The sequence below is a fragment of the Equus quagga genome, chromosome 13, assembly GCF_021613505.1.
Source record: "Equus quagga isolate Etosha38 chromosome 13, UCLA_HA_Equagga_1.0, whole genome shotgun sequence".
Classification (NCBI taxonomy): Eukaryota; Metazoa; Chordata; class Mammalia; order Perissodactyla; family Equidae; genus Equus; species Equus quagga.
Window position 1 is genome coordinate 54,324,113 of NC_060279.1, and position 26,813 is coordinate 54,350,925.

At 43.0% G+C, this 26,813-nt stretch overlaps 1 long non-coding RNA gene across 1 annotated transcript; it reads right to left on the reverse strand.

Annotated features, from left to right (window-relative positions):
* Positions 1-1,981: 1,981 nt before the first annotated feature.
* Positions 1,982-8,762, reverse strand: LOC124251227 (uncharacterized). Its single transcript, XR_006891714.1, has 3 exons — positions 8,546-8,762; positions 8,187-8,235; positions 1,982-2,418 (listed from the first exon to the last, which is right to left on the reverse strand). It is a non-coding gene; the product is annotated as an uncharacterized LOC124251227 (long non-coding RNA).
* Between the last annotated feature and the right edge of the window lie 18,051 nt (positions 8,763-26,813).

Below are 26,813 nucleotides of genomic sequence, written 5' to 3' on the forward strand. Positions count from 1 at the left end.
TTCCCTCTGGATGGGCGTCAGGACAGGAGGCTGCTGTGCGGAGCGGAGGCTGTGGGCTGCCGGCTGGCAGCGGGGTCCCAGTTAGGAGCTGCTGCGGCAACCCTAGGGAGATGGCAGGGCTCAGAGCAAGGAGGGAGGGGGTTTAGTGAGAAGTGGTGGGATTTGAGATATGTTTTGAAAGTAACACAGCAAAAGGGACCTAAAAACGAACTTGGCCTGGTTCTTCACCATCACACACTCCTAGGGGAAAAAAAGATTTCTTTTTCATTTAATAATGTCTTTGATGAAGCCATTACAATTATCAATTATATTAAATCTTGGCCTTTGAGTACATGCTTTTTAAAATATTCTGCCTGATGAAATAGGAAGTCAGCATGCAACATTTCTCCTGCAAACCTGAGGACCATGGTTATCGCAAGGAAAAGCACTTCATGGTTGAGTTACCAGCCAAACTAGCCCCTGTGTGTATTATGGAGCATCATTTTTACTTGGAAGAATAACTTGCTGACTGTGGTAATTCAGACTTGAGTGTTTGGCAGACATTTTCTTGAAAATAAAAGAAGGGAGCCTGTCCCTTCAAGGAAAACTGCTGAAATATTTGTTGGCAATCATAAAATTTGAGCTTTCGAGTGAAAATTAGCAATTGGAAAACTTGTATCGAGCACTGTGAGCTTGACAGCTTCCCAACACTTGAATACTTTTCTGACGACATTGGTGGTGATATTAACGAACATGATTTTTAAATCTTATATAACGAAAACACTTGGAAACTCTGCTAAAAGCAAAAAAAGAATATTTTCCAAACGACCAAAACATGGTGTTACAAAATCATGGATGGGTGAAAGATCCATGCAAAAAGCAATCCATTTATGTTTAAATGTATTGAAATATAACAAAGTACAGAAAATTCATCGTTACAGTTTCAGATTCCACACTGCAACTAACCTTTAAGGGAAAACTATCAATTGTTAAGTTTTGGTATAGTATCAAAGAAGGATGCCTACAATTATCTAAAAAGGCCATTACAATATCCTACTTTTTCCAACTGCTTATCTGTGGGAGGTCAAATTTTCTTCATCTACTTCAACAAAAATAACATTGCAACAGCTTGAACACAAGCAGATATGAGAATTCAGCTGTCTTCTATTAAGCCAGATATTTAAAGAGATTTACAAAAATGTACAATAATGCCACTCTTCTCCCAAATGTGTTTGTTCTGGAAAATATAGTTATTTTTCACAAAAATGTGTTATGTCAACATGTAATTGGTTTATTATTTTTTGAAGAATTAACATTTAAATAATAGTTTTAAATCTTCTGTTTTAATTTCTAATAGTAGTTTAATTTTGATAGGTAGACTCTACATAAACAAAAGCTCTTCGGAGTCCCCAGTAATTTTGATAGAGTAAAAGGGTTTTGAGGCCAAGAAGTTTGAGAACCACTGGTTTACAATGATAATAATCTGTGCTTAGATCTTTTATCTGCATGCCCCACTAGCAGACTGACCTCAGGGCCTTTGCACTTGCTCCCATTGACTACCTCATTCATCATGTCCAGTATTGGTGATAAAGGAGTGTTTGGAGGAGCACTGTTCATCACCTCCTCTTCTCTGACATGAGCAATTGTCATTTTCTCTAACATGAATACTGTCCCAAATCATCTGTCTATGGAAAATCTGGAGGGCCAATGTTCAGGTCTTAGTTCAAATGTCACTTCCTCAGGGAAACTTTGCCTGAACCTCCCGTCCCCAACTCCACCCTGTAGATCAGAAGTAGGCTCTCATAGCACCCCGTGTCCTCCCCCATGGCACCTGACACCAGGGGATGGTAGAGGTACTTCTGAGAGTATTCGTTTCCTTGTGGCCTTCCCATTCAAAGCTCCATGAGGCTGTTTCCTTGTCTCTTTTGTTCACTGCTGGTTCCTCAATTTCTAGGACATTTGTTCAAGAAGGAATAACAAAGATGTGTGTCCAGCTGAAGCTGTGGGCTGCAGGCTTCGCAGCTGTGCCTGTGGGCATGCAGCGTGGCGCATGGCTGACACTTTGCGTGATTTGTGAGGATTTACTTTTTAAAAAATTAAACCAGATGTAATTTCATTATAGAATTTACTTTCCAGAGCATTTATTTAAAAAGATATTGCTGTGTTAAGGAGAGAAACAGAAAGAAGTGGGGCGTGCCGTGAATCATCACAGTCTCCGTCTCTCCCCCTCTTTTGCTCCAGACGGTGATCCACTGAAGGGGAGAGTGGAAGGACCAAGAGAAGGAACTAGGCCACCTCTTCCTGCACCTCCTCTCACTCCGTCCCTCCAGGGAGAAGGCAGGATGCAAATAAGGATTTTTGTCTTACGTGGATTGGGAAAATGTGCAAGTCCGAGAGGCCCAGTGTGGATTCAGTAGCAGACCCAGGAAATCAGTTTTCCTGATAAGGACAGTAGGAAACGATCGTCAAAATATGAATTGATTAAGGCACGTCCCCTCGGGGCCTATTTTAGCAGTAACGATAATTAAGCATAAGTTTTAAAGGTTAGTTTAAACCAGCTCATGAGACAAATGGCAACAGTGACATCATCTTGGCCCTCTGTATCCATGGTAACTGGATTTCTGAGCCATGATTAAACATAAAGCTAGAGCTAGTGCATTAGTCCCAGCATCAGGCCCAGATAAATACATGAGAAAGTAGGCAAACTTTCCACATCCTCTTGGGATGTTCCGGCCGTTTCCTGGGAAAACAAGCCACAGAACCTGCTCTGAAAACTGCCAGCTAGTGAAGCCGGGCCATGGCCCCGCCCTCCTCTGGGGCCTTGAGTGACAGGAAGATGGACCCCCAAATCAAGTGCTTTTCAGTCATGTGTTGGTCTTAAGCTGGAGAGCAATAGCATAGAAGGTGATTACTTGGGCATTTGAATTATCCTTTAAAAAAAAACCAACTGTTTTTTCCCAATAATAAAATAAGGATTAAAAAAGAAACTAATATATATCCATTGTAAAAAATTTCTAAAATTCAGGCAAATGTCAAGAAAAGAAAAAGTACCTAGAATCTCAGGGTGTTTCTTTCCCATCTTTTTTCTGTATATGTGTTTATTTCATAAAGTTAGAATTAATAACATGTTATGATCTTTTCCATATCATTATTCATCAAAATATTTTAAATATGTTAGTATCCTAACAATAGCATAAAGTTATATCATATACAGGGCCCATCCCCATGACCGAGTGGTTAAGTTTGCGCACTCTGCTTCGGCGGCCCAGGGTTTCGCCGGTTTGGATCCTGGGCGCGGACATGGCACCGCTCATCAGGCCATGCTGAGGTGGCGTCCCCTATGCCACAACCAGAAGAACCCACAACTAAAATATACAACTATGTACCGGGGGGCTTTGGGAAGAAGAAGAAGAAGAAAAGAAGACTGGTAACAGATGTTAGCTCAGGTGCCAATCTTTAAAAAAAAAATAATATAAATGTACTATAAATTATTTTAATACTTTACCTCATCTATTCCTAATTGTAAGATTAATTAAAGTGTAATTTCTACACCGTACATTTTTACAGCCTCTTAGCCTGTCCTGCGTAGGCAATCTTGCCCCTCACTTTAGGATGTGGGGTTCTTGGCTTATGTTGCCTTGATCTCACCCGACTTTGGTGCCTCTGCTGAAGCTGAAATGAGAGTCTCATTCTAGCATCCTGTTACATATATAAAGACAAACTGCAGGGGCCGGCCCGTGGTGCAGCGGTTAAGTTCACGTGCTCTGCTTCGGCAGCCTGAGGTTTGCCAGTTTGGATCCTGGGTGCAGACGCGGCACCGCTTGGCAAAAGCCATGCTGTGGTAGGTGCCCCACATGTAAAGTAAAGGAAGATGGGCATGGATGTTAGCTCAGGGCCAGTCTTCCTCAGCAAAAAGAGGAGGATTGGCAGTAGTTAGCTCAGGGCTAATCTTCCTCAAAAAGAAAAAAAGACAAACTGCAGCAATAACTAAGGGAAACCAACAGGAGTAAAACAGTGCTGGCAGATTCTCCTCGCTGATTTCAGTCTTTGTGGGGCTAGGTAGGGGGGAAAAAGTAAGAATGTTAAAGATAACAATAATATAATTAATATTATAATTATTTAAATAATTAGAGTATTTTAATATGTAAAGATTATATATTAATAATATATTTATTAATAAACTGAAAGAATAATATAATTAACAATAAACTCAATATTCTAAACTCTCTTTTGAAAAGGGTAGACTTCTTTTCAAGCACGAATAGAAGAAGTTATAAAAATGAACCCAGGGGCTGGCCCCGTGGCCGAGTGGTTAAGTTCACATGCTCCCCTTTGGTGGCCCAGGGTTTCCCTGGTTCAGATCCTGGGTGCGGACCTTGCACAGCTTGTTAGGTCAGGCTGAGGTGGCATCCCACGTGCCACAATTAGAAGGATCCACAACGAAAAAATATGCAACTATGTACTGGGGGGATTCGGGAAAAACAAAAAAAAAAGAAGATTGGCAACTGTCGTTAGGTCAGGTGCCAATCTTTCAAAAAAAACAAAAAATGAAGCCAAAGGAAAACCCATTATACATAACAAGTTAGAAATAGTACAAGTCACATTCTCTGGTCAGAACACAATAAACCTAGAAATAAACTATCAAGTAGAAGCGAAACGTCGACCCTTTGAGAATGTCCAGACGTGCTATCAAACTACCGTGGGACAAAAAATAAATTTGTAAACTATGTGGGAAATAATACTGATGAAAACACTACATATCAAAATGAACAGAGCTAGAGCTGCACTCAGAGGAAAATGCCTGCTCTTACAACGCGCTTTCCTGGATGAGAAAGAGAAACAAAACGCAGCCATCAACCCAGTTTACCCAGGAAGCGGGGCTGGGGAGCATGGTTTTCCGTTGGGAGCTCCCCATTTCTCCCCAACACCCCACCCTCAGCCCCTGGCAACCACTAATCTGCTTTCCGTCTCTCTGGATTGTTCTGTTCCGGACATTTCATATAAATGGAATCCTGCAATATGTGGAGAGGGAGAATGGAGAATGCTTAATGGATTTGCGGCTGATGACAAAGTTCTGGGACTAGATGGTTGCACAACATTGTGAATCTATTGAACACCACTGAACTGGACACTTTAAAATGGTTTAAATGGCCAATTTGGTTGTGTACTTTACCATAATAATAGAAAAAATCTGAACTAAGGGAAACTAGTATTTGTGAAGTCATTGGACAGGATCATATCTAACTTGAGAATGAGTCATGAATATTTAAGTGAATTATTTGTTGTCGCATTGTATTAAGAGAAACAAACACTACCAGCAAATTATCACCCAAAACAAATATTTAAGCTTATTTAATTAAAACAAGGAGTTTAGGCATTTTGTTTCTTCAACAGCAAGGTGTAATCATCTTAACAAAACAAGCATATGGAGTTAAAAATGTTTTTGCTGTAAATATGAAATGTGCTTTTGTCGCATCTTAATAGACTATGCCACCTGAGCGAACATGAAACGCTTCGAACGTCAGGTTATGAGGCTGCCTTCACCTTGTTCTCGCTGTTTACTTACAGGCTAGGAAAGAAAGATAATCCTCCAGCTTTTTCAAGTCCCTCAAGATTTCTCCCCTCAGCAGCGTTAAGCTACGTGACAGAACAAGCTGCTGCTTCAGTAGCTGCTGCCCAGCCTCCTCCCTCACCCGCAGGACGGCCTGGGTCAGTCAGTGGATGGGGGCGAGTCATCTCCCCCGGAGGCACTCTGATCCTGGAGCCACTAACGCTCAAGGAGATGGCCTCAAATTCTAGAGCAAAGTCAAGGGGTCTATCACGGTATTGCTAAACATCCTTCTGTTTCCATGTAAGGAAATAGTATGGTCAGTGTCTGAGTGGTTTGTGAGTTTTAGAAATAAAATTACTCAGGAATGCTGCAACCAAGCATTTGTGCAGTGGTTTGTGACCTCGGCTGCACATTAGAAGCATCTGGGGGCTTTAAAAACCTCCACGCCCTGGTCCCACCCAGGGCAGCTGAATCAGATGCTGGGTGTGGGACTCAGGCATCAGCTTCAATCACTGGTTAAAGTTCCCCAGGTGAGTCCAGTGTGCGGGATGTCGTGGCGGAGAAGGCTGACAATCAAGAAGTTCGAAACATCTTCCAGCCTCCAGCATCGAAGCTACTCAGTGTTGCCGGAATAAACCTGTAGGAGAGATGGAAGTCCTGCTCCCAAAGGAACCCCTCAGAGGTCCTGTCACGAATGCTCTGGGCAAGCTAAGTGCATGGAAGAAACACAAGCGACAGGTGAGCAGGCTCCCATTCCCTCACTCACCCACTCAGTGTTCATTCGTTCACTCACTCATTCCTTCATTCACTCAACAGCTCTTAGGCTCCTGTCTGTACCAGACCCTGTGCTGGGCCCTGGGGAAACTGAGCTAGAAGGAAAGCCTGGTGCCTGCCCCCAGAAAGCTCGAAGTCTAGCAACCGAGTCCAGAAAGTGCTCTGGAAGAAATGTGTCCTGGGTGTCATGCAGCATCAGGGGAAAGAGCTTGTCATCTTGCTGGTCAGGGGCGGGAGGAGGGAGCACCCTGGAAGACGACTTTCTGCAGGAAGGGACACCTGATTGAGACCTAGAGAGAGACCGGGTGTGAGCCAAGTGCTACCAGTCTGAGAAATTGGTGGCAAATCCCCTGCGAATGTGGTTCTCAGCCTGGGCTGCAGCCTGGGATCGCCTGGGAGCTTCGAAACACATCCGCGTCTGGTCCCACCCCCAGAGGCTCAGGTCTAGTTGGTCTGCCGTGGGGCCTAGGCATTTATATACTCTTTAAGTATCATTATAATTATAATTTTTTTATTGACATGAAATTCACATAACATAAAATTAACCATTTTAAAGTAGCATTTAATACATTCACAGTGTCGTGCAACCACCACCACTATTCGGTTCCAAAACATCTTTATCACCCTAAATAAAACCCTACATGCATTAAACAGTCACTCCCCATCCCCACTTACCCCAGCCCCTGGCACCCACAACTCAGCTTTCTGTCTGTGTGGATTTAACTATTCTGGATATTTCATACAAAAGGAGTCATAGACAATGGGACCTTGTGTGCCTACCTTCTTTCACATAGCGTAATATTTTCAAAGTTCATCCATGTCGTAGCATGTATCAGGACTTCACTCCTTTTTAAGGCTGAATAATATTCCATTGTATGGATATACCATAATTTGTTTATCTCTTCATCTGTCAATGACATATGAGTTGTTTCCACCTTTTGGCTAACGTGAATAGTGCTGCTATGAACATTCAGACACACAAGTGTTTGTTTAACATCTATTTTCAATCCTTTGGGTATATACTGGACATCTATATTTTTGAAAAGCTCCCCCAATGATTCTAACATGCAGCCAAGGTTGCAAACCACAGAACTGGAACGGTGGTCCCCAGGCAGTGGTTCTGGTTTAGCAGATTCCCAGGCCTTGCTCAGGACAGTCTGATTTAGACTCAAGGAGTCTTTCTCTGGCCCTCTCTCCTCCTTGGTGTCTCCTCCCTCTGGATCGACAGGCCAGCCTACCTGTCGGCTCAGGAGTGCCTCTGACAATCTGTGCTTCTAACGTCCAGGAACCCCCTTCCCCTCTGAGAGAGGCCCCTCCCTTCCCCAGCTCAGGGCCCCAGGACCCTCGCTGGTTCTTCTGGAGCCCACTCTAGGTGAGGCCGAGATGCTCCTCCTCCTTCCTGCCTCGGCCAGCCTCTGCTCCCCATCTCCTGGGGGTGATTCTTGGGCACCCACATCCCCTAAGAACAAATCATCACGTCTAGAGACAGTGCAGTCCAAACCGACATGTAAGGCCCAAAGCCCTCTAACTCTGTGAGGACATATTTGGGCTATAGATGCCCCCTCCATCCACCTGGCTCCACAGGACATGCTGGTCTGAGGTGTTGGTATATCCTGGTTACAAGCGACCACACAGTTGTCCGTCCTGTGCATGACTGAAGGCCCATCCTGGTGATTTCCCCAAGCAGAGACTATGCCAAACGTGACCCCTCACCCTCCAGAGACAGACAACTGCCAACAGCTTTCAAACGGCACTTCTCCACCTTCAAAACATTAAAGTCCTCAGGCACTGGCTATTCAGGGAGACCAAAATTGTATCAATTCTGGCACCAGTGTCAAATTCAAGGACATCGCGGGAGCTCTGTGAGCGTTCACAAACTTACCTGGTGTGACCTCTTACACAGGGACAGCAGCCACGTCCCTCCCCGAGACCTGGAAAACCGGAGAAGCAAAGACTTTGAAGTGGCGCTAAAGTGCTCAAACACTTTAAAATAAAAGGCAAAACTTTCAGAAATACTCTTGTCTCCACAAGTCAGGGAGCAAAGCCAGTTTAATACATTTCATCTGGATACAGAAATACTTCTAACACTTATTTATTTTTACTATGGGCCAAACTTTCTGCTCAATGTGTTGACGCATATTATTATCTTATCTAATCCTCGCAGCTACCATGTGAGGCAGAATTTATTATCCACATTTTAAAAATGAGAAGACTGAGACCCAGAGAGGTTAAACAACTCACCCAAGGCACACAGCTAGTAGGTAGCGGAGCTGGGATGCAAACGCAGATCTCACTGACTTCAGAGTGTGTGCTCTAAATTACAAATATTCTCATGAAAAATCTATGTCGGGAAAGAAATGACCTGTAATCTGCACAGATGCTGTACCCACCCAGAGTGGCAAGAAGGATCTAAAAAAGATATTCACTGGGTGTGTTTAAAAAATAGAACATGATGCAAGCTAACTGCTAGACTGTGCAGTCTTTGAGGCGAAGGACCCGGGGGGACCTCGTGGCTCATGACATCTAGCCCAGGACTGGGTGCAAACAGTGCTGGGTAGAAACTGGCCACTGGCGATGTCCCACTTCCTGTGACGAGGGGTCTAGTTATTCCTATGGCCCCCAGAGCTACGTGATTTGTGAAGAAGTTATGGGTTAGGTTGATCTTTAAAATTTAATAACTCATAAATCAATAAAAGTACATCTTTTTGGAGCTTCTGTTTCACAAGATGAGTTTGTGAAACATTATTTGTTCTGGACAAGTTGTTCCAGAGGCTTAGAGGACTCCAGGAGAGTTGCAACAGAAATGGGAACATTCTCTCCTCGAGCGGGCAAGTTGGCAGCGCTCATTCTCTCCCGGGGCGATCACATACACATTCGCTCTCCTCCACTGTGCAACAAAGTCCAGCCGGTGAGCACGTGGAGTTAAATATTTCCCTCCCGAAGCCACCCGGCCAACCAGATGCCACGGGGGAGCTTATGTGCGGTGACCATTCCGGCCGGCAGGGGGCAATCTTGCTCGCAGCATTCTGCCTTCAAATTCCTCAAAAGGGCCGCCAGACGTGGGGCTCGAGAAAATGAATATAAAAAGGTTTTTACCCCGAGGATTCTTTGGCCGAGAAGCTGCTATTTGCAAACAGCTGGAGAAAAATGCTCCCAAGCAAACGCGCTTTCCTTGGTTTCTGATCACTGGTTTTAGAAGGAAGTGCTTTTTTTTAAAAAAGAAAGAAAACTGCTAGCTTTTGTCAACTTATTGAAGATTTAATTGATTACGAAATTCAACTTATTAAAACTTTAATGACAATTTTGGTGGTTTTTTTCGTTGACATCAGGTGGCTTTTTCATTTGCTTCATATTTTTCTTTTTATTTATTGAGGGTACATTGGTTTATACCATTATATAAATTTCAGATGTACATCATTATATTTCGATTTCTGTATAAAATGCATTGTTTCACCACCAAAAGTCCATTTGCCTCATTTTCCAAGACGACTTAGCACCCGGACTTTCTTTGAAACAAGCTCTCCAAGTAGAGGCTGAGCCGGCCGCCTGGCCCTGCGGGAAAATGTCTGCAGCCGTCACCCTCACTGGGGCCAGCATGTGGAACATTGTTTCTGTGTCACTGAAACATGGGGTTCGAGCTGCTCTTCGGTGTCCCTTGCAGCATCTTATGGACGTGCCACAGACCCAAGAGACTGAGAAGTGACTTTAGCCGGAGCATCTGTTTTTGTATTGGAGATCAAAGGTGAGGTTCTATTGATAGAAACTCTCTGCTGCTGTCACAACAAACAAAACAGCCTCCAAAACCTCTATTTCACAGAGGTCGGGGGGGAGTCACGTGGCATAGAGAGGAAACTGGGGATAATATTTCAAATCTCTCGACTGGAGAAATAAACGAGGTTGGCAAAGACAAGCCCTTTACAAAAATGGTGTTTAAACCTCGTCGTGGTCAATTCGAGTAGATTCTCAAAAGGTAGTGTTTGTAAGCTTGAATTGTAAATGAAAGTGCAAGAATCCACACTTCAAAGTGGAAAACTATAACCAAAATGATTTTTTGAAAGATGATCAACACACAGCCCTTTCAGGTTTGCACAAGTCAGAATTACGGCACACTCTTTTGTTTGGGAAGATGCAAATAGGCATCTCTACTTTGAGCACGGATGACGTTTTCCAGGAGCACACCTGGAAACGTGATTGTATAACATCCGTGAAGTTAGGGGAAAGTATTGGGCAGGAGGAAACACCTGGATGGAGCGTCTGCTGGTCTCATTCATACCCTTCTCCTGGGAGAGAATTCTGTCCTCCCCTCGCTGGCAGGGTGGGGCACCTCCCCACTGCTGGGGGCCCCTTCTCCCCTTTGTTTGCCTTCCTCAAACATTGAGCTCTATTTTGTTGCCTCGAGGAAAACCACAGTGGCTGTGGTACGGTTGGAGTTGGAAAGGAAGAACTCAGAAGGTCCAGCTCCCTCGGTTGACAGAAGCAGGGGTTAGCGACTTGCCTGGGTCACCTTGGGTAACACAGCTGGGCTAGAGGCAGCGGATTTCATGTTGCCTTAGGGATTTTTTCCGTTGCATCCCGAGTGACTCAGACCAGCTCCGTGGACTGTGCACATCGGAAATTGCCTTGGAACCTCTTACGACCAGGGCCCCAGAGAGAGCTCTTTGGGACACTGACGGAACTTAGTTCCTCTGATGTGAAAACCAAAGGAATGGTGAGTTTTCAGAATATTCTGGGATTTTTTTTAATAGCCATAATCTGTTTGATAAAAGAGCTTTTAAAAATAACTCTCTGTATAACAACCCCATCAAAAAATGGGCGGAGGACATGAACAGACATTTCTCAAAAGAAGATATAAATATGGCCAATAGACACATGAAAAGATGTTCATCATCACTAATCGTCAGGGAAATGCAAATCAAAACTACACTAAGATATCACCTTACACCCGTTAGATTGGCAAAAACATCCAAAACCAAGAGCGACAAATGTTGGAGAGGTTGTGGAGGAAAAGGAACCCTCATACACTGCTGGTGGGAATGCAAACTGGTACACCCACTATGGAAAACAGTATGGAGATTTCTCAAAAAGTTAAAAATAGAAATACCCTATGACCCAGCCATCCCATTACTGGGTATCTATCCTAAGAACCTGAAATCAGAAATCCCAAGAGTTCCTTGCACCCGTATGTTCATCACAGCATTATTTACAATAGCCAAGACGTGGAACCAACCTACGTGCCCAGAAACTGATGATTGGATAAAGAAGATATGGTATATATACACAATGGAATACTACTCAGCCATAAAAAAAGACAAAATTGGCCCATTCGCAGCAACGTGGATGGACCTCGAGGATATTATGTTAAGTGAAATAAGCCAGTCAGAGAAAGACGAACTCTATATGACTCCACTCATAGGTGGAAGTTAATATATTGACAAGGAGATCTGATTGGTGGTTACCAGGGAAAACGGGGGGTGGGGGGAGGGCACAAAGGGGGAAGTGGTGTACCCACAGCATGACTAACAAAAATGTACAACTGAAATCTCACAAGGTTGTAATCTATCATAACATTAATAAAAAATATATATATATGAAAAAAAAATAACTCTCTGTATGTATACCCTAGCTCCTTTATTAGATTATAAATTCTTTGAGGGCAGAGAAAATGTTATATTCATTTTTGTAAATTCTGTAATCCCCTCTTTACTCGCAGTTGATGTTTAATAAGATTTTGTTGTTTGATTGAATAAATAGAGATGGCTCCAAATTGAAGACTGAATTCATAGATTCAAAGCAATGTCACGACTTTTCCTGCCTCTCATCTTCAGGCCTTTACGCCCCTAGCCCAGGCCTCCCTCCTGGGACTTTTCTCTTCTCTTGCATGATTCTCCGTGACTCTCAGTTGAATTCAATCTCATCCAGCCTTTTCCTGTTTCTCCCTCGTTGCACACACAATGTCTTATGTTCCCATTGGCATCGTCCTCTCCTAGGTAGTGCTTTATGCATCTACAATATCCTAGTCAGTATCTGGTACAGTGCTCGCCCCCAGAGAAATTCTGAAAATACTATTGAGAATACTATCTTTCAGAATTGGTAAGCATTAACATGATGCTTTTATTTATTTATTTATTTATTTTTATTTTTTTTTTTTTGAGGAAGATTAGCCCTTAGCTAACTACTGCCAGTCCTCCTCTTTTTTGCTGAGGAAGCCTGGCTCTGAGCTAACATCCATGCCCATCTTCCTCTAGTTTATACGTGGGACGCCTACCACAGCATGGCTGCCAAGCAGTGCCATGTCCGCACCCGGGATCCGAACCAGCGAACCCCGGGCCGCCGAGAAGCAGAATGTGCGAACTTAACCGCTGCGCCACAGGGCTGGCCCCATGATGCTTTTAAATAGCATTTTATTTTATTTTATTTTATTTATTTTTGGGTGTGTGAGGAAGATTGGCCCTGAGCTAACATCTGTGCCAATCTTCCTCTATTTTACATGGGTCCGCGCCTGGGATCAGAACCTGTGAACCCCGGGCCGCTGAAGTAGAGCATACGAATTGTTTGCACCTCTTGGCTATTGTGATTTATGCTGCTATAAACAGGGGTATACCAATATCTGTCCCCGTCCGTAGCTTGTAATTCATTTAGGCGTATCACCATGCCACCAGGCTGGCCCCTGCATTTTATTTTATTTTTTTAAACACATTTCTTTTTTCAAAGATTGGCATCTGAGCTAACATCTGTTGCTAATCTTCTGCCAGCCCCTGCATTTTATTTTTTAAGTTTCTCTCTCAAAAATTATTCCTTTTTTAAGAAACTAACAATTTTTTTAATTTGCAAATTTTGTTCAAATTAATGTTTTGAATTTTTATTTATTTATTTTTTAATTGTGGTGAAATTTACATAACATAAAATTTACCATTTTAATCATTTTTAAGTGTACAGTTCAGAGGCATTAAGTACATTCACGTTGTTGTGAAACCATCACCACCATCCATCTCTAGAACTTTTCTCATCTTGCAAAACTGAAAGTCTGTCCCCATTAAACAATAATTCTCCAGGCACGGCCCCGTGGCCGAGTGGTTAAGTTCATGTGCTCCGCTTTGGTGGCCCAGGGTTTCGCAGGTTCGGATCCTGGGCGTGGACATGGCACCGCTCATCAGGCCATGCTGAGGCGGCGTCCCACATGCCACAACTGGAAGGACCCACAACTAAAATACACAACTATGTACACGGGGGGCTTTGGGGAGAGGAAGAAGAGGAAGAAGAAAAATAAGATTGGTAACAGATGTCAACTCAGGTCCCAATCTGAAAAAAAACCAATAACTCCCTACTCTCCCCTTCCGCCAGCTCCTGGTAACCACCATTCTACTTTCTGTGTCTCTATAAATTTGACTACTCTGGGTACCTTGTGTGAGTGGAATTGTACGGTATTTGTATTTTTGTAACTGGCTTATTTTACTTAACATAATGTCCTTAAGTTTCCATGTTATACCATATGTCAGAATTTCCTTCCTTTTTAAGGCTGAATAATATTCCATTGTATGTACGTACCACATTTTGTTTATCTGTTCATCTGTGGATGAACAGTTGAATTGTTTGCACCTCTTGGCTATTGTGATTTATGCTGCTATAAACAGGGGTATACCAATATCTGTCCCCGTCCGTAGCTTGTAATTCATTTAGGCGTATGCCCAGAAGTGCATTGCTGGATCATATGGCAATGCCATGTTTAATTTTTCGAGGAACCGCCATGCTGTTTTCCACAGCAGCTATGGCGTTCTACATTCCCCCCAGCAGCACACAAGGCTTCCAGTTTCTCCACATGCTCGCTGACACTTCTAGTTTTCTGTTGTTTTGTTTTTATTTTTGTTTATAATTGTCATCCTAGTGAGTGTGAAGAAGTATGTCATTGTGAGTTTGATTTGCATTTCCCCAATGATTAGTGACATAGAGCATCTTTTCATGTACAAACTAGCCATTTTTATATCTTCCTTGAAGAAATGTCTATTCAAGTCCTTTGCCCATTTTTTAATCGTTATTTGCTTTTGTTGTTGATTTATAGAAGTTCTTTAAATAATGTGGATATTAACCCCTTATCAGGTATATGATTTGCGAATATTTTCTCCCATTTCATGGGTTGCCTTTCCACTCTGTTGATAGTGTCCCTGACACGAAAGTTTTAATTTTGTTATAGACCAATTTATCTGTTTTCCTTTTGTTCCCTGTGCTTTTGGTGTCACATTCAAGAACCACCTCACAACTTAATAGTGCAATGCAGCCCCACAAAATGGTCTCTAACCCTAAAATATTAGAAATTCGACATCATCTTCAGGCAGGAAATGTCACCATTTCATTTTTCTGAATTGCAGGTGAATTGCGAAGTGTTTGATTAGGAATTGTGCTGCCATTATTGGGAATGCTGTCTTTGTGCTGTCCCCTGATGAGCAATAGGATAACCTGAGCCGGCCAGGGATAAGGTCTTCCCGGAAGATGTAACAGTATGTGTGCTAACTCTCTTCTCAGTGGGCTTGACCTGCAGATCAGTGTGACACGGTTCATCACTGAGTGAACCTCCGTCCTTCTTAGAATACCCCATGAGAGGCAGCAGGGTGCAGACGTGGTCCTACAGAAACAATTAATGAAGAAAAAATGTCAGGCAAGGCCATCTCAGAAAAGACTGTTACTCTTGGAACTTTAATAGGCCAAATAGTATTATAAATTTTATGTGAAAGGCTACGGGGCAGCCCCTGAAAACAGCACTTTTCTTTTTTGTGGGCTCACATGAAAATGTCCAGCTCACACGAACATGAGAACTTAAAATATAGACACATTCTCAAGTCACCAAAAACATTTGAAGTGTCAAAAAGACATTTTTTATTCTATTCTGGTTTGGGATTTTCAAACTTTTAAAAATCGTGAGTCTTTATATTAAAATGTAAGTTGACCTTTTTCAAACATTCGTCTTATATAGAAGACAGATTGTAATACAATTTATGTGAGTGGTAACTAGAAGTTCGTATTAACAGAGAGTTCTGAGAAAATAATAGTCAATAACATTTTAGAGTTAGTACTCACTAGGCCGGAGGTGAAGCTTATAATGTTTCTCCTATCTTTTTGAGGTTGCAACCCATCCAAGTCAAAGAAAAACAGCTGTAACATATTTTCCACCTATAGGTGGCAATATTTGTACCATCAGCATCATCTTTATTAAAGGGAGATTGTTAGAAATAATCTTTCTGCAAAAATTGTTAAAATGTTTTTATTTCGGAAAATTTCCAGCATGCACGAAAGTAGAGAGAACAGTATATGAGCCACCGTGTGCTCCCCACCCACTCCCACAGTCACCGTGGCCCCCTCCCCTCCGTCTGGATTATTGTGAAGCAAATCCCAGATGATGCAAAATCAAAATAGAAAAATAAAGTTGTGGTACCACTTGTAAAACACCTCCAAGGAATTCTAGTAGCACCCCTAGGGTCCTACAAAATAAATGAACGGACAAATAAAAACAAACAAAAAGCAATCTTCCTGTGAGGAAGATGAGAAGCTCTGAATGCCAAATCCTATAAAACGTGGAGTGACAACACTCTGTGTCTGTCAGATACTGTAAGAATGTTTGTATTATACGCAGAGCGTGTGCAGGGGAAATGAAAGGGCACACCTTATGCTTGAAGGAGAGAATTAAAATTTTAAAATTTGATTTTTTTTAAAGCAATGACTAAGTTACAGAAGTGACAAAATACTAAATGAGAGAATACGTGACATGCACATCCTTCCCTGGGGTTAAAAAAGCGGTAAGAACAAGGAAGAAGTTTTTGCAGAGCGAGGGATGAGAGATATAAAGGGAATACGAGTGAGCAAGGAGAATGGAAAATTACCGACTGGTTAGAACAAAGCAGTGACAGCTGCTAGCTGTAAAATTAGGAGCAGACAAGAAAGTTTCAGAGCACCGCCAAGCAAATCACAAAGGCTTCATCCACCCAGCACGTTTCAGAGAGATTTTCCCCCTACAAGGATGCAAGGCAGATAGCCGCTGCCAGGGGATTGCCTGCCTGGTGGCTGTTCACTTCCCAAACCTTGATGCTCCCTGAGTCCAGGGCCATTTCTCTGCAGAGGGCTGCCCTTGAATGATGGCTCCAACCAAAACCAAGGGCAGAGAGCGCACACGTCTTTAAAGACTTTCGTGTTTTCTACGACTTTCACAGACAATCTGAGAGTCCAGCACATATTACTTACATCTTCGTCACGCTCTTTGAGTTCTTCCAGCCCAGACTCTGGAAATAAAATGATTCCCTGAAGCACTCTAGTTGCATCATGGGGACCATGGACACCTCTAGCCTCTGGATGTAGATTCTTTGGCCCACCTAAAGTAGGAACTTAGCCAAGGCTGCCAACCTTTTTTTTTTAATTAAAAAAAAAAAATCCCACATAATGATCTGTAAACAAAGCAACTCAGGATGAATAGAAAGCCCAAGACCTGATTTCTAGTCGGGCCACTGCCGCACTGTGACGGGGGACATCACACAAGCCATGTGGGGCTTTAGTTTCCTCCCCCAAGAGGAGGGAGGAGCTGTGCTTGCCACAGCTAAGCCACGGAAATATCGCTAGGGATGACCAAGTGAACTATCGTGAACACGCTTTGAAAATTTTTAAATCTAAAATGTTAGCTGGCCCAAGGGTTTCTTTTGCTTTGTTCCATTATTGGTTATGTATTTTTTTGCACTAGTGGTGGGCATTTGCTATTTTGACGGCCCAGTGTCAATTTGCCCTTCTGCTGGTAACAATTAGCAAACCTGCCCCCAGGGCCGCCCCTCCCTACTCTCAGTCCTGTGCTGGGGGCTGTTGACCCTACCCTCCCACCAGGGGATGGCGTGTGCCCTGTATGGGGCCCTGTGGCTTTGGATGGGGTCCTAGGTGGGTGACAAGTGTCGTTTCTCGTCTTTTCTTGCTGGACTTGAACCTGGAAGGATGGGAGGGTGGAGCTGCGGCCACCATACCTCCATGTGAAGCCTGAGAATGAAGTCAATGCCCAGAGGAGAACAGAGCCAGTAGGCCAAGAGATGGAGGCCTGAGCTCATCACTTTAAGGTCCCGAATCCAGCTCCCCCTGGGACTGCTCAGTCATGTCACTACATTCCCATTTTGTTTAAGCCACTTGGGATTGGGTCTTCTGAAACTTACAATAACAAAAATCCTAACTGACAAGACACTCACTAGGTAACTTGGTGTAAGGTCCCTAACAGCATCGTACTGGGAAGTTACCTACCTCAGAAAGTAGCTAATGTAAACTCAGGGATTCATTCAGCCACTGACTAGCCCACAGATCCTGGGGCTGATCTTGATTACTTCTAAATTAGAACTCTTAAATCATGTCTAAAGTGCCTAGTTTCACTTCCTCTTATACTCTCAAGAAATCAGGGAAACATCATTGCTTGGAATTTTGAGGATTTGTCTCATAGGACATTGGCTGCCAAGTGGAGAGAATTATCTGGGTCCTGTATGTTTCAGACTAATTGCTACATGATGGTACTAATGGGGAAATATTTGCTGCAAAGAAATAAATTTGTGGATTACGTCGATTTTCCAGGCCACTTAAAAGCCAGGAATTTGAAATTGCTCTTGCATAGTAACTAAAGGAAGGAGTCCTGACCATCACCTCTTCAAAATGCTGAAATATTGGTACAATTTACGGTTTCCACTGTAAAATGCCAAAAATGTAAAGTAAATGTAGGAAGACGTTATAGAAGCACATGTAAGGCCAAGTTTTGGAATCATTAAACAGGGGAAACTTTTTTTTTTAACATAACTTACTGCTCAGAATACTTTTGTTGGTAGTAGCCTGAAGCTGTCAGAACCTCCTCAGGGAAGCAGGCGCTTTTCAATTCCGGGATGTTCGTGCTGACTCTGTGATTGGAAAAGTGTGGTCAGCGTGGAGCTCGGTGTAGATCAGGATTTCTCAACTCTGATACCATGAACATTTTGGGCCAGATAAGTGCTTGTTGTGGAGGGCCGTCCTGTGCACCGGACAATGTTTAGAGCATTCTTGGCCTCTAGCCACCAGATGCCAGGGGCACTCGTCCCCCAGTTGTGACAACCAAACATGTCTCCAGACATTGCAAATGTCTCTTGGGGGGCAAACTGCCCCCCATGAAGGACCCCTGGTGTACAGGTTCAGCCACTGAAACAGAACTGTCACTGGAGTGAAACTGAGCTGGTTCCCTGCACACAAGGCTCGCGATGGCATCAGATAGTCATTCTGACACGTAAGGAAGAAGCTGACTACCTCGGCTCATTTGGGAAATTCTGAAAAGTAAAATATGGGACGATAATCCTACAGTGGTTAAATAATCAGACTATAATATATTTAGAGCGTTTATAAACCGTGAGCAGTTTTGGTTCAGTAAGTTCCTTTTCTTTAAATCATTATTTTAGTGTCAATGACAACTACGCAACTCTAGAGTTTGTATGACTCCACTCCTGCGAGGCGCCTAGAGTAGTCAAACTCACAGAGACAGAAAGTAGGGGGGCGGGTTTCCAGGAATTGAGGGAAGCGGGAGATGGGGAGCTTTTGTTTAATGGGTACAGAGTTTCCATTTTGCAAGATGGAGAGAGTTCTCGAGATCCGTTGCACAACAATGTGAATGTACTTCACACTACTGAACTGTGCACTTAAAATGGTTAAGATGCTAAAATTTACGTTATGTGTATTTTCTGCCATAAAAAAAAATTATGGAGTTCACCTCTTTTATAGTGGACACAGAGGAACATTCCCCACCCATTTAAACATCCCTCTTCGTAGATACACCCAGAGAAGGGCTCTGATTGGTCTGGCTTTGGAAATGCCCACGTGTGGACCAATCAAAGTGGATAGGATGGGGCACCATGCTTTTCCCAGGCTGCTGGCCTTGGGAGACCACCTGGTGTAGTCGCTATGAAAATGAATGAAGAGTTGCTTCTGCAAAGGGAAACATATGACTTATAAAAATTAAGCCTCTACTGAATAAGAGCCTGCATTGCATCACATTGTTGTGTAACCAATCTCCAGTTAGCTTCACTCATTGCTTTATCAATCAAGGCATTAGACATCAGAATGTCACAGATAGAGCTGCACCACCATGGGCGTTGGAGTCGATGAGCCTGAGTTCACAGCCCAGCTCCACCTGGGAGGGGTTGCTTCGTCTCCGGGAGCCTCCATGTCCTTGTGCAAATTAACCTAGACAGGCTTTGGAAGAACAAAGATGCAGGCAAGTAATTGAGGCCTATGACGAAGGCATCGGCATGAGGGGAGTCAGACTGTCCCCCAGGCAGGGCGCCCCTGCAGGACCTCGCAGAAACCGCCACCAGCCAGCCTGAGAGACTGACGTAGATGGTGGTAGGAAGACTGTGGCCGGCTCTGAGGACCAGATTATTTTGCCACCCTCTGCTGCGGGTGTTTCTTCATCCTCAGCATCACTTGCTCCTCCCTCTCAGTGTCCTAGCTCAGGTCACTCGGCTGCTCCCAGCCAAGCACCCTCCTCCACTCTGCACCTTCTCTAGGTGATTGCTTCTCTTTGTTCCTGACACTCAGTGCCTGATGATCTCTGGCCATACGTCTTTTCAGCTTCTGCTTTTGCTGCTAACCCAGTCTCCCTTTGTATTTCCCAGCTGAAATTCCCAGGAGAGAATCTGATGGGCACCGCTCATTGTCATTGCTCTGATTGGGTGGAGCTTTTTCAGTGGGGTCCTCACAGGTTGTTGATCCTCTGTGGATGGGCTGGTCTGAGCCACTTCCTCATCTCTGGTCTGGGCATCTGTGCTCCAGGAGTGGGGTTTCATGGTGTAGACAGTGGCCACCTGTGGCTGCTCCCTCTGCACAGGACTAAAGCAGAGCTTCTTTTGAGGAGAGGAGGACCGAGATTATGACAAGTACCATCTTGACTTAGTTCAAAGCCCACATATAGAATAGGCACTCAAAACATGTTCGGTCTTATCCTTAGAACATCCCTGTACTGTGTTCCAGCCACTGCGTTGGCCATTGAAGAGATGCTGATGGAAAAGATTAAATCCCTACCTTGCTGAGTTCACCACTGAGTGAGGGAGGCAGCAAGTTGCATTCCGTATGGGTTACAGAAGGCGGGAGGAGATGCTCTGGGAGCCTGGCAGACTGGCAGCATGGTCTAAAGGAAAGTTAGATGGAGAGGGGCGAGATCAAGGAGGAACTTGAATGGCATGAGTGTTTTCCTGTGGCCACCGAGGGCACTAAAGCAGGGAGCAATATTGTGGTATAACCAGGACAACAACGTTAATGTAGGAATGTGCCCAGCTGCCTTTCCATTCCCTCACCCCATTCCTGGGCTGATGCCCCAGATCAGAGTATTAGAGTGGTGAAATTTACAGACTTGCAATTTACTTATAAAGACCAAAAGAATAGAGGTAGAAGAAGGAGAAGATGGGGAAGAGCTCCTACAAGTGGGAATTTTTGGTGGAGAACAATACAAATGGTACATAGGGAATTTTTTTTACTTTATTTTTATTTTTTTGGTGAGGAAGATTGGCCCTGAGCTAACATCTGTTGCCAATCATCTTCTTTTTGCTTGAGGAAGATTGTTCCTGAGCTAACATCTGTGCCAGTTTTCCTCTATTTTGTATGCGGGTCGCCACCACAGCATGGCTTGATGAGTGGTATAGGTCCACACCCAGGATCCAAACCCACAAACCATGGGTCACCAAAGCAGAGCACACAAACTTAACCACTATGCCATGCGGCCCTCCCGACTTTATTTTTTTCAAACAGTTTTAGGTTCACAGCAAAACTGAATGGAAGGTGCAGATTTGCCATACCATCTGCCCCCTGTATGCACAGCCTCCCCCGCTATCAAAATCCCACACCAGATGGTACGTTTGTTATAACTGATGAACCTACATTGACGCATCATAATCACCCAAAGCCCCTAGCTTACATAGGTTCATTCTTGGTGTTGTATATTTTATGTTTTTGGACAAATATATCCACTGATACAGAATCATACAAAGTAGTTTCACTGCCCTAGAAATCCTCTGGGCTCTGCCTGTTCGTCCTTCCCCTCCCTGAATCCAGGGCAACCACTGATCCTTTTACTGTCTCCACAGTTTTGCCTTCTCCGGAATGTCAGTAACTGAAACCATACGGTACGCAGCCTTTTCAGATTGGCTTCTTTCAGTTAGCAACATGCACTTAAGTTCCTCCATACCTTTTCATATCTTCGTAGCTCATTTCTTTTTAGCACTGAATAATATTCCATCGTCTGGATTCACCACGGTTGATCCGCAGGGCATCTTGTTTGCTTCCCAGTTTGGGCAGTTATGAATAAAGCTGCTGTAAGCACCTGTGTGCTGGTTTTGGGATGGACATAAGCTTTCACCTCCTTTGGGTAAACACTGAGGAGTGCAATTGCTGGGTCATGTGGTAAGAGTATGTTTAGTTTTGTAAGAAACTGTCAAATTGTTTTCCAAAGCAGGTGCATCATTGTGCATTCCCACCAGCAATGAATGAGAGTTCCTCTTCTCCACATCCTCACCAGCATTTGGTGTTTTCAATGTTCTGGATTTGGGCCATTCTAATAGGCTTGTAGTGGTATCTTGTTGTGTTAATTTGCACTTCCCTAATCACACGTGATGTTGAGCATCTTTTCACATGCTTATTTGCCATCTATGTATCTTCTTTGGTGAGATGTCAGGTCTTTGGCCATTTTTTAACTGGGTTGTTTGTTTTCTTATTATTGAGTTTTAAGAGTTCTTTATATGTTTTGGATAACAGTCCTTTATCAGATATGTCTTTTGAAAATATTTTCTCCAAGTCTCTGGCATGTCTTCTAATTTTCATGTCTCTTACAGAACAGAAGTTTTTAATTTTGATTAAGTCCAGCTTATCATTTCTTTCTTTCATGGATCGTGCATTGTTGTCACATCCCAAAAAGCCATCACCATTCCCAAGGTCATCTAGGTTTTCTCTTCCATTATCTGCTAGAAGTTTTGTAGTTTTATAGTTTTGCATTTTAAATTTGGGTCTGATATTTTGAGTTAATTTTTGTGAGACGTATACGGTCTGTGTCTAGATTCATATTTTTTGCATATAGATGTCCAGTTGTTCCAGCACCATTTCTTGCAAAGACTATCTTCGCTCCATTACATTGTCTTTGCTGCTTTGTCAAAGACCAGTTGAAGATCTTTATGTGGGTCTGTTTCTGGGCTCTCCATTCTGCCCCATTGACCTATCTATCTATTCTTTTGCCAGTACTACACTCTTGATTACTGTAACTTTTTAGTAAGTCTTGAAATCAGGTAGTGTCTGTCCTCCAACTTTGTTCCTCTCCTTCAATATCGTGTTTGCTCTTTGGGGTCTCTTGACTCTTCATCTAAACTTTAGAATCAGTTAGTCAATACCTACAAAATAACTTGCTGGGATTTTGATTGGGATTGCATTGAATCTGTATGTCAAGTTGGGAATAAGTGTCATCTTGACACTATTGATCTTCCTATCCATGAACATGGAATATGTCTCCATTTATTTAGCTTCTTGATTCCTTTCATCAGAGTTTCATTGTTTTTCTCTTGTAGATTTTATACATATTTTGTTAGATTTATACATAAGTATTTAATTTTTGGAGCTGCTAATGTAAATGGGATATATTATGCTTTTAATTTTGGATTCCTCTTGTTTATTGCTGGTATATAAGAAAGCAATTGATTTTTGTATATTAGCCTGTCTCCTACAACCTTGTGACAAATTGCTTGTTAGTCCCAGGATTTGTGTGTGTGTGTGTGTGAAATCTTTTGGATTTTCTACATAGACAATCGTGTCATCTACAAACAGAGACAGTCTTATTTCTCCCTTTCTAGTCAGTATACCTTTTACTTACTTACCTTGTCTTATTGCATTAGCTAGAATTTCCAGTATGACGCTGAAAAGAAATGGTGAGAGGGGACATCCTTGCTTTTTTCCTTGGGGAAAAGCTTCTAGTCTCTCAGAAAATTTTTTTTATTTGAAAAATATTGAACAATGCAAAAAATTGAAAATGATTCATGATACCTCTGTGTGTGCATGTGTGTGTACAAAACTCTTCCATTCCTCTTACCTTCCTCCCTCCATCTGCTATCACCTTGCCCTGAGGTCACCACTTATTAATAGTTTTGTGCATTTCATACTGAAATTTTTCCTATGTATACTCACATATTTTTGAAAAAGGAAATAAAAGGAATTGTGGTACACAGTGTTGTCTGCAACTTTTGTTTTTTTACTTAAGAGTATACTAATGATCTTAGCTTTCCAGGCCAGTGCATGTCAATTTACCCTACTCTTTAAATGATTGCATAATAGGGAAAGAGGATTTGGGGAGGCAGTGTCTAGGATAAGGAATAGGACCACTTCTGATGTTCTTTAAATGTAGAAGTGAATACCGGAAGTATTTTTAATTACCTTTCGTCACTGGGGTGTGTTTCTTTGAATGCCACACCAATGAGATGGGTACTGGGGACCCTAAGATTTATTCAGGTTACATTAGAAAGATCCCCAAGGCAATGGGGTGGAGGATAGATTCGTGGAAGATAGTTTAGACTAGAAAGGGAAAGAGGAGTAAGGACAGAATATCTCCATGGAAAGAGAGAGAGAAAAAATGCAGCCAGCAAGAGAAACTAAAAATTCGTGCTGAAAGCCAATAGAAGTACGAAGGGAGAATGCTATCCTGAAATGCAAGAGAAGAGAAAACGTCAAGAAGAATGGAGTGGCAAATAGTATGCTGCAGAGAAGCCAAGCCAGATAAGATCCAAAAAGGGTCCATTGGATCTAGGAGATGGTGGGCAAGTTCAGTGACATGGAGGGAGCAGAAGCCAGAGCCAGGCTGCAGGGGTGGAGAAGTGAGGATGGGGCAAAAGGTGGGCCCAGCAAGAGTAGACTGCACTTTTGAGCAATTTCACTCAAGATGAAAGGAGAGCAGTTAAGCAATGACTAAAACAAAGTCACATGAGGCCACGGGAATAATTTTGAACTCATATCATTGTTATATATAGAGATTAAAAATATCAAAGTTCAGAGAGTCCTCTTCAATTTTATAAAATCAAACTCTGTCAAGTTAATGGAGCTTATCGTAGTGAGTCAGACCCATTAGAGCATATGTCACTTGGCTGTTATAGGTACCCGGCCATGACTCAGAGATGCTGACACAGAGCCACGTGGCACCATATATTAATAAGCATTGCCTATGCATTGTCAAATAGTGATTTAAAAGCTTGCACAGTGGCATACAGCTGGCAAACCAGCCCAGAACTATGGACGTTACATTTCCTTTTGTGGAAATTGTGGGAACCTGTATTTAATTAGAAAATGCCTTGTGATTATGAAAGCCAATTGGTAGATACAGCAAAGTTGCAGCTTTCTTCATATCGAAGCCTCGGTAGGAAAAAAATGACTCAGAAATGTATTGATTCAATTCCATAGAATATGTTTCTCTGGATCAAGGAATTAATTTTTCTAGAAACATAGATGGCAGTGTGGCATAGTGGGTAAGAACGCAGGCAACGGAACCCAGCTGGCTTGAGTTTGAGTCCCAGGTCAGCCTCTCCTGAGCCGTGAGAGCTGGAGCAAATTCCTAATTTGTAAAATGCAAAGAATAATAGTACCTTATACAGAGGGTTGTTGTGCAGGTCAAATGAGGCCATGCATGTGCAGCGATTGCCACAGCATATGGCACCCAGTAGGCGCTCAGTAAGCACAAGCTGACACTTGGTTCACAGGGGCTGGCAGGTGGACACTGGTACAAAGGAGGTGCAGGCACTAAGGGCTGAAGGCAACGATGATGGCGACTCAGCCAGAAAAGGAGAGGATGTGGGGAGGAAACCTACAGGGAATGTGGTGAGCATGGTGGGAGTAGGAGATGTGGGTCTTCTGTTGGGAAAAACAATAAAGCAGACTTCAGATAGTATCAATAATATATATATATATATATATAGTATACGTATATAATATATATATTGTGTAGGATCTTTAGCAGCATCCCTGGCCTCTACCCACTGGAAGCCAGCGCACCTACCTACCTACCTCCTCCCTCCTGTTCTGACAACCAGAAACGTCTCTGGAGGTTAGCAAACATCCCTCGGGAAGCAACATCACTTCCGGTTGAGCGCCACTGCTCTAGGCTATGTGTTTTCCCCAGGTTTATTTTTATTATAATTGTGTAAATAAAATCCAATTTTATCAAGCGATTCTAACCACAGAGGGTTTCTCAGTGAGTACGACTGGCTCTAGGGGAGTTGAGGGAAGAAATCCTGTCCAAGTAGCTCAGGTGAAAGGAGGGTATCATGAGAAAAGAGGCGTCATGCCATCCAAAGAAGGCTGCCTCGGGAAGCCTCAAGGGAGGGCCCCTCCCAGCCCCTTCTCCGCCTCGCTCTGTTTCTCTATTTCTCCACTCCCGTGTTCAGTGACAACTGCAGCTGCACTTCGTGTCAATTAGTGCAAACAGTCAAGGGAGGAATCTGATTGGTCTCATCCTTTCAAGCCACGCCCACAAGTCGTGCTCTGCTTGGATCAGGGCTCTGCCCATCCAGTCAGCTGTATCAGGGCTGGAGGGAAAGTGGGGTCCGGGGCTTCACAACCCGCCCTTTCCAATGACAGGAGCTGAGAACGGGGACTCCTCCCCATCCGGGACCTTGGTTTGAGTGAGCAGGCGAATCAGAATACGTCTACCATATGACGGAGTGGCAGAGGGGGAAAGGCACAAAGGTGTAAGACGTGGTTTGCCTGCCACTGACAGTATTTTTTTTAAATTTTTAAATTAAAAACAATTTATATAGTAGTAAAATGTACATAAAATTAGTCGTTTTAACCAGTTTAAGTGTACAGCGATATTAAGAACATTTTGTATACACTATTACATTAAATACATACTGTATACAGTATTACATTAAGTACAAAATGTGGCATTAAGTACATTCATATTGTTGTGCAACCATCACCACGGTCCATCTCCAGAACATTTTCATCTTCCTCAACTGAAACTCTGCCCCTGTTAACTCCCCAGCCCCCCAGCCCCTGGCAATCACCATTCTACTCTCTGTCTCTATAAATCTGTAATCTAGGTACCGCATAGAAGGGGATCACACAGTATTTGTCATTTTGTGACTCGCTTATTTCACTCAGCATATTGTCCTCAAGTTTCATCCATGTTGTGGCACGTGTCAGAATTTCCTTCCTTTGAAGGCTGTGTGATATTCCATTGTATGGATATACCACATTTTGTTTATCCATTTATTCGCCAGTGGACACTCAGGTTGCTTCCACCTTTTGGCTTTTGTGAATGGGACTAACTCAGTCATATTGTTAATCATAGGCACTATGTCATACTGTAGATCTCTAGAATTTATTCATCTTGTATAACTAACCCTCTTTATACCCATTGAACAACTCTTTATATCCCCCTTCCCCTATCTCCTGTTCTATCTTCACTATCTATCTATCACTGTTCTATCTTCTGCTTCCATAAGTTTGACTGTTTTAGATACCTCATATA